Below are 12,556 nucleotides of genomic sequence, written 5' to 3' on the forward strand. Positions count from 1 at the left end.
AGGAAGTATATTTGGGACAATCTCAGGAAATGTTGAGGACATTTTTAGGGCAGATTTGGACATTTTCAGAACATATTTAGGATATTTTCAGGACACATTGCTTCAGGACATATGCTTAGTTTATTATTGTTTAATAAAGGATAACATCACTGATTTTCGATGATAACACAATAAAGAGCGTGATAACTTAGAACAAGGTGACCACACGTTTAATAGATTGATAACTTTCAAGAGAATGATAACTTCGTTAGAGAATAACCTTTTTAGATAATGATAACCTTGTAAGACAATGATAACTTTGTTAGAGAATAACCGTTTTTGAGAATGATATCTTTGAGAAAATGATAACACTCTGGAAGGTCGATAAGAGTCTCTTGCAGGGATAACTCAACTCATAAGGGCCTGCAAGAGAGAGAATGAGCTTTGATAAGAGACTTTACACAAGGACTTATCGAGAATGTTATCCACCTTTTTAAGAGAGTAGCTCTAAACGAATATGGTATAAACTTTAGAAATCTATTGCGTGAGTTTTACTATGCGTTTAGAAGTTAACACTTTTACAAGTTCCCGACGAAAGCGTAGGCAAAAGCGAACTAACTAACCGATTTGAGAAAATAGGGCCTTATCCTTTTCCCGAAGTACCGATACCAGAAAAAGAGGGGAGAAAAGCGATGTTTTTCTTTAAGATTTAGTTTTCATGTTTTTGGAAAAGTCTTTTTACTCAAAAAAAATAATGAGATTCGCTAGCCAGGGTTGAGCGCAGGCAATGCCATAAAAAAAGGGTGGACTCGACTCTGGCTAGCACATGTTAGCACATGTTTTGCAGTTTTCAATTGCTTTTGTAAGTACGTTTATAAAAAAAAGTGAAAGTTGGAAGGATTTGAGAAAACCGTGAAAAAATAAGTTTTTACTTAAATTTTGAACTCATCTTTAAACACTAACTAAAATTGTTTCCTCCATTTTTTATTTCGTAAACACATCTCTTACACGAACTACACATGTCTACATAATTTTAATTAATTTCTATTATTTATCGTATACATATTTTTCTTTTTCTGCAAAAATAATATGGACACTTTTAAACATTTTTTGTGATAATGCGTTAAACGGAGAAATTGACATTTGTGATTATGATTTATATAAACAAACGTGAATATAGCAACGTTTATATAGTGCATAAACAATGTTAGTTTACAGATATACAGTGCAAAACGCGTATGTTCCCCCAAGTTCAACATGATTGTTTTTGTACGGAACAATATAATATTTTCAATTTATCTATATTTTCAATTTATTAAACTACTGTTTACATATATAAAAAAAGGTTTGAATAAAAAATATTAATTTGTTTAATATCTACAACTTTTATATAAAAAGTTTTTGCCGAGAATTAAAATGTTTTTATTCAAATTGAATTTTTGTTATTTTAAAAAGAAAATTCAAAGTTCCTCAAAAAGGGCTCTGGCGAATAATGTTTTAATTTTTTGCCAAATCATCTATTTGCAATCACAGGTAGAAAGATCTTTGGGTTCAATCAGTTTCGAGCTCACCGTGGCCTTGTTTTTATTTATTAGGGTAAGTCCGGGGGAGATGGCCAGTTGAAATATTTCACAAAATTTCTTAATAAACATCACTTATTATGAGTTATTCTTCAACCTTTTGTGACTACTAATAAATGTAAACAACAAATTGTTGAAAAATAATGAAAATGTAAGTGTAATCCTTCTATACATATTTTTTGCATGGGTCCAAAATAATTTGAGAATTTCAGATTTCTTATTGCTATATTGTTGTTTTTTAACGGATTTTTTAATTTTAAGTTTTATTGAGTAGTGCATAACCCGCGCTTCGATATGCACAAAAAATGAATGAAAAAATTATTTTATTTATTTAATATTTTGATGTTTACTTTTGTCATATATTATTGGGTGAGATGGCCATTAATGACTTTTATTTAAAATTTTTTATGTTAATGTTAGATACTTAAGAAATATTAAAGGAAAACAAATTAAAAATGTCCCAGAAAAAAATAATTGATCTAATTTTGACATTGGAGATATATTTGTAGGTTTAGTCGAAAATTACAATCAAACGACATTGATTGAAGCTTATTGTATTTAAAATTTTTTGCTACATAAAAACTGCACTGAATCCCATGATAAATGTTCAAAATGTGACCAGAATAAGAGAAAAGTAATTTGAACGATTAAAAATTAAGTTTAAGCTAAAAGTAAAACATTATAAGCATTGGCCATCTCTCCCGCACACATGTGGCCATCTCACACGCTCATTCCGGGAGAGATGACCAACTGCACTTTTTACAAAATGTAAATTTTGAGATTGTTCTTATGAAAATATTTTATTTTATTTTTCGTTACTATAAAGTTAAGTGTTCAATGTTTAATTATCAATAAAAGTTTAGACATAAATCGCTTTTTTATAATTTTTACAGAACTTTAAAAAAACTATGACCATCTCCCCCGGACTTACCCTATATAAATTAAAATTACTCGTGAAAATACACCAGAAAACACTTTCTTCAATTGACAAGGTCTAAAATTGTAAAATTTCAAGGTAACCACTTATTTTCGAAATTTTTTGGGAAATACAAATAAGTTTCTCTTAATTTGTGATTAAAAATTAAAACTTTTTTACAAAGTCTCAGAAAAATTCTTGTAATTAAATTAATTCTTCCACAAATCCGAGTTTGATATTATTGGTCCCAAAATACTTATAAATAAATGCAAAGTGTCTTACAAGGGAGAGGGTCAAAAAATAAATTAAATTACAAGTCAAAAAGGGACAAGTAATTATTAAATTATTTCTAACACTCCATTAAAGACAGAATGTAATAAAAATCAGACAAAGATGATATATTTGTCTTTAAAAAAAGTGATTCAATATTAACATGCCAGTGATTGCAATGTCGGGATCATCTCAAGACTCTAGCAATAGGTGGTACCATATTGGTTGCCATATTTGACCATGAGAAAACCTGTTGGCAGACAATATTGGCCCATTATTTAGCCCATGGTTGATGGTAACCATTGGCTGGTAACCCCATTGAGTGGTTTCAAATTTTATCAGAGTAATTTTGAAGACTAAAAATTTTAATGACATTTAAAATTTATTCATTTATCTACATTTCAAATTTTATAAATTATCTGAAACCTTATTACTAGGAAAAAGCATTATGTTTGGGGAGAAAATTTACTAAATTTTCTATACACGGTCTTTTTTGAATAAAGATTCGAGACAAAAGTACGAAATTGAAAATTCGGTTTCAATGACAGTTATTATTTTGTGGTATCAAAAACCATACATACAAAAGAAGTACTTTTATATCGTACCACTGTTTTCTGTGTATATGACTAATACTTGCGCGAGTTTTCCTACCATATAATGATTAAATCATCCCTCCCAGAGCGAAGGCGTCTTTTATATCCCCACATATTCTTACAGAAGACTGAATTTCTAAATTCGTATGACTCCACCCCTCAACTGAATGCGATATTTCTACTAAACTCCGCCTAATAGAAAGAAACTGGAAATCGATAAGAAAAAAGAGAGAGAACAAGTAAGGGAGTCACATTTTTTTCAACCCCTCTTCATATGTGTAATAACCCCGCCTTCCGCTATACTTATCGAACACTTCATATCCATGCGACTGTACACGCTAACAGCTATCCCTTTTTTATTAATCAAAAAAATATTCCCAGCTTAAAAGACCTATAGGTCAGATCATTGTTCTTTAACAATATTAACTGTGGTTTTACTATGAAAATTAAATATAGCAAAAAAGTCAATGTTTTTAAGTAGTGATTACTTTATTTCCAAATTATTTTATTTCATAACTTTCAAAAATATTTCATTTCTGGAAAAAAGGAAGATATGTTTTTTGGAAAATTTATTCATTTAAGTAGATTTTAAATATAATTGTTGTGTATATAGTTTATAAGAACATCACTTTATTATTTAAAGCTCATATTTATTCGCTGGTTGGTAAGTTTTTCAACATTTTTCTAGAAAAATATTTGTTTTTATATTGATGTGTGTCCCGTTTTGACAGCAGGAAATTTCCTGTTCTATGCAATCATCTTAAATTTTAAGAGGTCACTTTAATTTTTTATTTTTGAATAAGAATATTACTCTTCATCGGAAAGTATTTTTATATTCAAGAAAAAAGTTGATAAATACAAAACATTTTTTTTTAATTTTTGAAAAAATTATGAATTATTCATTACCAAAACAATGTGAATCTGGAATTTTTCTATCTGCAACGTTAATTTATTTAATTTTCAATATAAAAACTCATGTTTTCCCGGGTGAAAGTAATTTTTCGATTTCACGTAGAATTTCGATTTGGTACCCTTTTTGTGATAAAAATTCCTGTGAATTTAAATAGCGTTAAATTTGTCCTTAGGCCACGTAAGGTCGTTTTGCAAGCACCACTGTTATTGAATCCACGTGACATTGAAAGTAAACTATTGTCAGGAGCATCTAACCCTCCTCTAAAATTTTTTAGGCACACAGTAAAAAACGCTATAAAGGCCCCATAGATCGTCCCACAATCGTTATTCTTCTTGTCCTGTCCTACTTTGAAAACAAATAACTGAAGGAATCTTACTCCCTCTCTAATGTATTGTTAATAACCTCCACAGACAATTATGCGTGATGTTTTTCAAATCTTTTTAAAATTAATCATTTTTGTGAATAAGCGTATTTATTTAATATAATTAAATATTTCCCACTGAATGCTAAAAAAACAGCCAAGCTTCTTGCATTATTTTTTCAGAAAATTAATTTAAAACGGAATATTTACAGATGCCTTCAAACTTTTAATAATTAATGTTTTATAATTATAAATTGCATATATCCAATATTTTTTTAAAAATAATATTAATATTTGTGGATTAACAAAAATTATTTACTTAATTCATTGTAAAATTAAATGAGTTTTAAAAATTACTTATGTATACTACCCAGTAAACAAAAACTAATTGAAATAGAATTAAAAAGAATTCACAAAGAGTTTCAGTGAATCCCGCTTTGTGACAAATACGGATTGGAGCTATGTTGCAATTTTCCTGAATTCGTCAAACTGTATTGAACTTCCAAACCTTCTATTCTTACTAATTCAATGGACAAGTTTTGGGGCCTTTAATTTTTTTTAATTCGTCAGCACGAATTCAATGCATGCCTTGGTCATTTCTTACGAATGCGAATTCGTTTGCACAACTTCAGGCAAATTGAATCGAATTCAATCGAATATACAAAGAGCTTGAATGAATCCCGCTTTCTACCAAAAATCTTAATTCATTTCAATCCGTTTGAATTAGTTTTTTTTTACTGGGTACGTATGGTAAAATATTTTCCTTCTGAAGAAAAAATATAAGATGTTTGAGGCATGAATTTTCGCTTTTTAGAAAATATGTTCAACATGTGTTTTATCTTAGGATGACCAACTATAATGGTTTCTTGTTGCAAAAGGGTCTATTTTATGATTTTTTCGGTACCTGGTTTTTTCAATATAGTTTTATTTAGATACAAGGTTTTGGGATTGAAAATTCTAGAAGAAATATGTGGAAATTTCAAATATTTTCCATGATATATCCAAATGTCAGACTTCGTAGCGTCAGTTGCTCTTGAGCATTTGCTGGAGTTGAATCTAAAGAGTTCATGGTAACAATATTTTTGTGTGTAAGTGAAGTTTTAAAATTGTGAAAAATGAAAAATTTCTGGATTATCTTAAAAGAATACGTATTAGACAGATAAATAATATTTAATAATAATTTAATGACAATAAATATCTCGCGCTCCCTTAATCATCAATTAGCGAAATGGAATAGCACTGATCGATTTTATCAATCTTCCAACAACTTTTCAGAATGTTATTGAATATTAATTCCACGAAAGGTTAAAAACAATGAACAAAAAGGCAACAAAAACGATCGGCGATGCAAAGTCAGATTGATTGATTTATAAGTATTTGTGAAATTCCCATAAAATTTTTTGTGTAAACTTTTCACCAAAATCTTGGGGAATATCTCACGAAATTTTGGGGAATATTCCACAAAATACCTTTAAAGTTGCGTCAATAGAATTTTGGAGAATTTTCACCACACAGTTTTTTACAGTTTTTAAAATCCCATTAACATACTTAAGAATTTAATATAATGATGACATTCCCTTCCGAAATTTATTTCGATCCATGGAAAGTATAAGTTTTTTTATTAATGTCAATAATTAAAATTTAGCTAAGAATTCTCAGATTAAAAAGTTCTTGATCTTAGCAAACATGATAAGAACTGCACGCAACTGCAGCGCATTTTTCGTGGTATGTAATTTCGAATTTTTTAAGGGAATACAAAACAAAAAATACTTCTTTTTTTGGATAAAAGATCGCATGAATATCCCATAAAATTTTTTGTTCGTTCTGCAGTGGATAATTATCGTTTTCATTATCTAGGAAATTCGAAAGGTATATTTATGAGTAGTTAAATATTATATTTTTCAAAAATTACTATATATGGGTGATTCTCCTGAAAGGGACCACTTCACGTGTCTCCAACATGAGGTTCATTATTTAAATTAATTTTTCATTAATATTTTATCAAGTTTAAATTTTTTGAAAAATTTATTTATAATCTACGAAGATTTATCTATCTTTATATAATCTTCTATTGCTTATATTTAAATTTCTTCCTATTTAAAAAACATATTTAATTTTGTCATCGAATTTTGGTTAAACAGAATGTATATTTTATAATTATATTTTAACGTATTTAAACAATTTCAACATATTTATGATATATATCAAATTAAAGTTCAGAATATAAGGATTATTTTTTACTTACATTTGTTTAAAATAAGGTAAAAAAAGTTATTTAAATTATTAATTAAAATAGTATTATCAATGAGAGTAAAAATTAAATTCATCTCCGAAGCCTCATTTTCTATATAATAACATCATATTTTTTAACGTTTTAAACATAATATGTAATCGATGTGAAAATATTTGATGATTAAAACTAAAAATATTGTTTAAAAAATTGTAATATTTTTAAAATTAGAAAAAATGAGAATTTTTTCATTAAATTATCAATTCATCTCCGAAGCCTTTTTATATTTGATAGGCGTTTTCTTTTGTTTTTAATTTTTAATCATTGTTTTGAAATATTTAACCCTCAAATTAAATTATTAATTTAATAAAAATAAAATATACAAACAAAAAGTGCAATAAATTAAAACATAACAATTTATTATTTAAAAAAAATATTCCTACCGAGTTTTTTTTACAAAATAATTAATTTAAAAGTTATAATTAATTATACTTAACCTCTAGAACACATGATAGTAAAATGTTCCTGGAGGTCTTATTTCTGAAAATTAATTTTGCGCAACTTATATTTTTATCTTTAAACATTTTCTAAACTTATTTATGAAAGAAAAGTAACAAAAAAAGAATAATTTGATTTTTTGGAAATTCAACCAAAAAAGGGTCCCTTTCAGGAGAATCACCCATATATTAATTTAAAGGAAAAGAATTTAATCGATGTCTTAATTCATATAGTAGTATATAAATGTAAATATTATTAAATTATATTTTTTATGCAATCAGTCCATTGTTTAAAGTGTAATTAGCAACATTTTTATTTAAGAGAAATATAATCTTTAAATTCTAATATAGAAAAGACATTAGTTACAACCTTTTTTCAGAGCCAGTTATACATATATGTAGAAAGAAAAGTTTTCTTCCCCAAGGGTAATATAACAACAGCTAACTTACCGACAGCTGGGAAATATTTTGACAATCAATTAGTCCTTTTATACTTTGCCGCGTCCTTCAAGAAGATAATATAATCAGGTTATTACTTTGAGCAGCGACTAATTAATCTGTCCATATCTGCTTATAAATTAGTTTAGAAGACTGTGCATTCGTCCCCCCTCCTCTACACTCTCATACTTTATACTCTCCTTCATTTATATGCTGGCAAAATACCCATATAATTTATAAATTCTAATTATAATGTTGTTATATAATAATTATTTATTATAAATTTATTTAATTATTGAAAATAAAGAAAACTTGAAAAAATAAACCAAACTCTTAAACTTCATTTACAGGCAACGGCCACACCACGATGAAAAAACCAGTTCTCGTCCGATCACTGAAGTTAAGCATCTTTGGGCGCGGTTAGTACTTGGATGGGTGACCGCTTGGGAATACCGCGTGCTGTTGGCTTTTTTTTTATTTAATAACTTTTTTCAATTTAATTTATAATTATTTTTACAGTAATGATTATTATAATAATTATTATTATTTAAAGAAAACCAAGCCCGACGGTAAACATTTATAAATTAATAATTATTATTATTATACTATCCAACAGATTTTGTTAATAAAATTATTAAAGAAAGAATGGTCAAAATTAAACAAAAACTTACAAACAACGTACAACCTCAACAACCGATTACAAACAACACAACAGAAAAAAATTTTTTACCTTTACCTTATGTAATAGGATTGTCAGAAAAACTCAGTGGTATTTTAAAACCATTTAACATCAAAACAGCCTTCCGCTCAAATAATAATCTACAACAAATTTTCAATACACAAAAAGACAAAATTCCAAAAGAAAAAATTAACAATGTAATCTATAAAATACCATGCTCAAATTGAGATTCCTCCTACATTGGCACAACAAAAAGAAATATTAAAACGCGAAATAACGAACACAAGAAAGATGTTTACAAACCCCCTAAACAGTGGACATCATTAACTAAACATGCTTGGTATAGGGACCATACATTTGATTACAATAACACTAAAATAATTGATCAATCTGATAACTATAAAAAAAGAATGATCCTTGAAATGACACATATTGTCAGTAATCCTAAATCAGTAAATAAACGAAGCGATACGGACAATCTATCCTCATTTTACAAAGCCTTATTAACAAACAACCTTTAAATAACAATTACATTTATAAGGATTAATTTTCAATAATCACAAGAAAACCCTAAAAGTAAATTTGTCAAAATAAAACCATTAAAATAAATTTTGTTACAAAGGGCATAAAATCTCACATTTCAAAAAATAAAGATAGTTCAAAAATGCTTTATAAGCATAAAATAAAGAAAATAATTCGTCATGGTCACGTTCGACCACTCCAGTTACAGATCAAAAAATAAAAATCGGTTTCCGCCCTCATCTCACACTTTTCTAATTCTACACATGCAAACAACACTTGACAAATACACATTTTGACATCTCTTCCACAAAACAAAAAAGTCAGTTTCGCTTGTGCCCTTCAAAAGGGAAGACTAACAGTTTTTGAGAAATGTTTTCTCTAAAAATGTACAATTTTTCTGTGTTACTTTGTGCAATAATTATGGATTAAAGTGTTTATTTAAGGTTCGTAAATATAATGTTTTGGGATATTATAATTTGGATATTTCTTCTTTTTTCATTGTTCTTTATATAATTATAAAAAATAATTAAAATAAAAAAAAAAAAAAAATCTCTAAATTTTGTATTATGTTTCATATAAATATCTTAAATAATTTATAATACATTATATTCTTTTACATAATTTTATCACGTCGTTATATAAAAAGTATATATTTATTAAATAATTTTTTAGAAAATAAACGTCACTGAAGAAGGCTCCCACATGAGCTGAAACGTCTGACTTTAAATGAAAAATTAGTTTTTTTCTTTTAACCTGATCCTTAAAGCCAATGAAATATTACAAACTAATTATTATATAAGAGGATCAATAAAAAATCAAAATGAATAGAATTATTATTATTATTATTATGATCATAAATATAGTTCTATCAACCGCTGAAGTCATTTATTTTTGTGTAATATCTCCTTCAAATTTATATTGATGGTTTGTTTCTACTTACAGTGGGACAAACAGATCAATTCAAGGGAGAAAATCTGACAATTTTCAAGAAGAGAGTGCCCTTTAATTGAGTAAAATAATCAAAAAAAGAATTCTTGACCTATGTTCTGTCGATTTGTTTCTTTTGAGATATAGATCGGAGCCTTCTGTTCCGTATACAGAGAAAAAGAAATTGTTGTGGTAACTAAAAATTAAGTCCACATAACAATTCTGGATTGCCAATATAGAACTAGCAATTCTATTTGTTGTTGAGACAGAGAATAGTTGTAAGACAGAATTGTTATAAAAACTATTTAGATTTATTACGATGTTATTTTGTTTGGATTTGTAATTTTAGTGAGGATGCCTGTCGTCGACGGGCGAAAGCTAATAAATAATTACAAAATTATATGAATAGATTTTTTCAAAAAACAAAATAAGATCTCACTATTTAGATTTGTTCGATAAACAAGCAGAATTGTTATGGATAAGTTGATTGAACAAACCTATATTGTAATTTTGACAATATAATTTCTTTAATTAACAAAGCTTTTATAAATTATCGTTATATTAATATTATTATAATTTAATAGAAATAATAAAATCAATTGATAATTGATATTTTAAGTTTTATGCATTACAATAAACTAAGGAGAAATTTTTCAAAACCTAATAAATCCAAATTGACATTTGAAGAAATTTAAACACATAAAATTTTTCACAGCTAGTAAAGTTAACTTTAATGTAAAAAAATTATAATCATTCATATGCATGAAAATGTTGTTTAAATCCAATTGCTTCAAATAAACAACATGAGGTTATGTTCAGCAGAACTTGTGTTCAACTTATATATACCGATAAACGAAGAAATTGTTTCTTCGTCCAAATTCCCATTGCTTGAGTAACTCGCGCACTTTTCTCTCTTTGTCCGGTATCATAATTGTTTTCAAACTCATTCACTTTATGTTAAAAATGTAAAAAAGGAGAGAGGCACATATCCTCGAAATAAAAAGACGCGCAGGTATACGGAAATGTACAGAAAAGACAACGTGACTTTGAACAATTAACCTGTCAGTCCAACAAATCCAAATTGTTCCATCAGCAATTGGCAGAAGATTTGCTTTTTAACAGTATATGGAATTGCGATCTGAACAAGCTGATCGTAACTAATTTGTATTCTTGCTAAAACATGATACATTTGTATCTAATTATTATTTATTATTTATATTTATTATTATTCACATTCAAATTATATTTGCATTTAAATAAATTTCTCATTTCTTCCGTTAAATAGACTTTTTTAACTAGTTTCTAGACAGAAATGACTAATTACTATTATATCTCGCATGGATACGAGCGTTACATTTTGGCCAGGAACAATTTTTTTTACCAGACAAGGACTAAACAGAAGACCTATTTACAAAATCTTGATGTTGCTAATGTATAATATTATCACGTAATTACTGCTTTATATTATTAATCTTCAAAAGACAAATGTTTTATTTTATTCTCTGCAATTATTTTTCTAGAGACACTGCATTTTTAAGACGTCAAAACCAATGCCCAAGTCCCCATCTTTCTCATTGTCAATCATTTTTGTTAATTTGTGTTAACAAAGTGTATTGCACCTGTAGGTGTTGCCAGGCGCTTTCCAGCGACTTTGCAGTTTTAGGCAGTGGAATGACCCTGGTTCATTGACTTGGACACACCGCTCCCTATGTTTGTTATTTATTGCTTAATCGAAGCCTCATTATTTTGCTAGGGTTAATAACCCCTTTTCAATATGAATTCCGAAGAATGTATCTTATGTCGAAATTTAATGGTTACTATATTCTCTATTTCTGAAATGCAATAGTTAATTTATTCTAATTAAATTTGCTTCCTCGTAAAGGAATCTTTGTAGTCCTTCAAATCATAAAATTTTTAAAAATGCCCAGGTGCGAAAAGTTGGTCGGGCCATGGTCGCGCCGACCAAGTGGATAGTCGTGCCGACCTTGGCAACCAAAGGTCGGCCGAACTAGCGAATTGTAACACCCGCCGTCCAGTGGCTGACATGGTCGGGCCGACTATGGCTGCCAAAGTCGGACCGACCAGGGGTGCCAAAGTTTTGCCAACCATGTGAAAGAATGTCGGCTTGACTTTGGCAACCATGGTCGTGCCGACCTTGGCAGCCAAAGGTCGGCCGAACTAGCGAATTGTAACACCCGCCGTCCAGTGGCTGACATGGTCGTGCCGACTATGGTTGCCAAAGTCGGGCCGACCAGGGGTGCCAAAGCTTTGCCGACCATGAGAAAGAAAGGTCGGATTCACTTTGGCAACCTTGGTCGTGCCGACCTTGGCAGCCAAAAGTCGGCCGACCGATTGCAAAAAATTATTAATTATTTATTATTATTATTAATTATTATTATTCATTATTTATTTGTTTATTGTATACATCTTAACACTAAACGCAATCTTACACATAAATACAAATTAAAATTTCTAACGCTCGCAGGAATCGAACTCGCAACCTAACGCACCGAAGTCTAACACGCTAACCATTACGCTACGCTTACATGAAAGCCTAAGAACAAAAATGATTTTATAAGCTGCAACTTCAAACTGACCATCGGCCCGACTCTGGCCAAAGTCGGCCCGACCAAGTGAAATTAGGTTTTTTG

General features: G+C 28.8%; 1 non-coding gene across 1 annotated transcript; it reads left to right on the top strand.

Moving 5' to 3' along the window:
• Positions 1 to 8,126: 8,126 nt before the first annotated feature.
• LOC122505399 lies at positions 8,127 to 8,245 on the top strand. The gene has a single exon (XR_006301917.1). It is a non-coding gene; the product is annotated as a 5S ribosomal RNA (ribosomal RNA).
• Positions 8,246 to 12,556: the final 4,311 nt, after the last annotated feature.

Source organism: Leptopilina heterotoma, unplaced genomic scaffold (assembly GCF_015476425.1).
Source record: "Leptopilina heterotoma isolate Lh14 unplaced genomic scaffold, ASM1547642v1 Lhet_353, whole genome shotgun sequence".
In the NCBI taxonomy this organism is placed as follows: domain Eukaryota; kingdom Metazoa; phylum Arthropoda; class Insecta; order Hymenoptera; family Figitidae; genus Leptopilina; species Leptopilina heterotoma.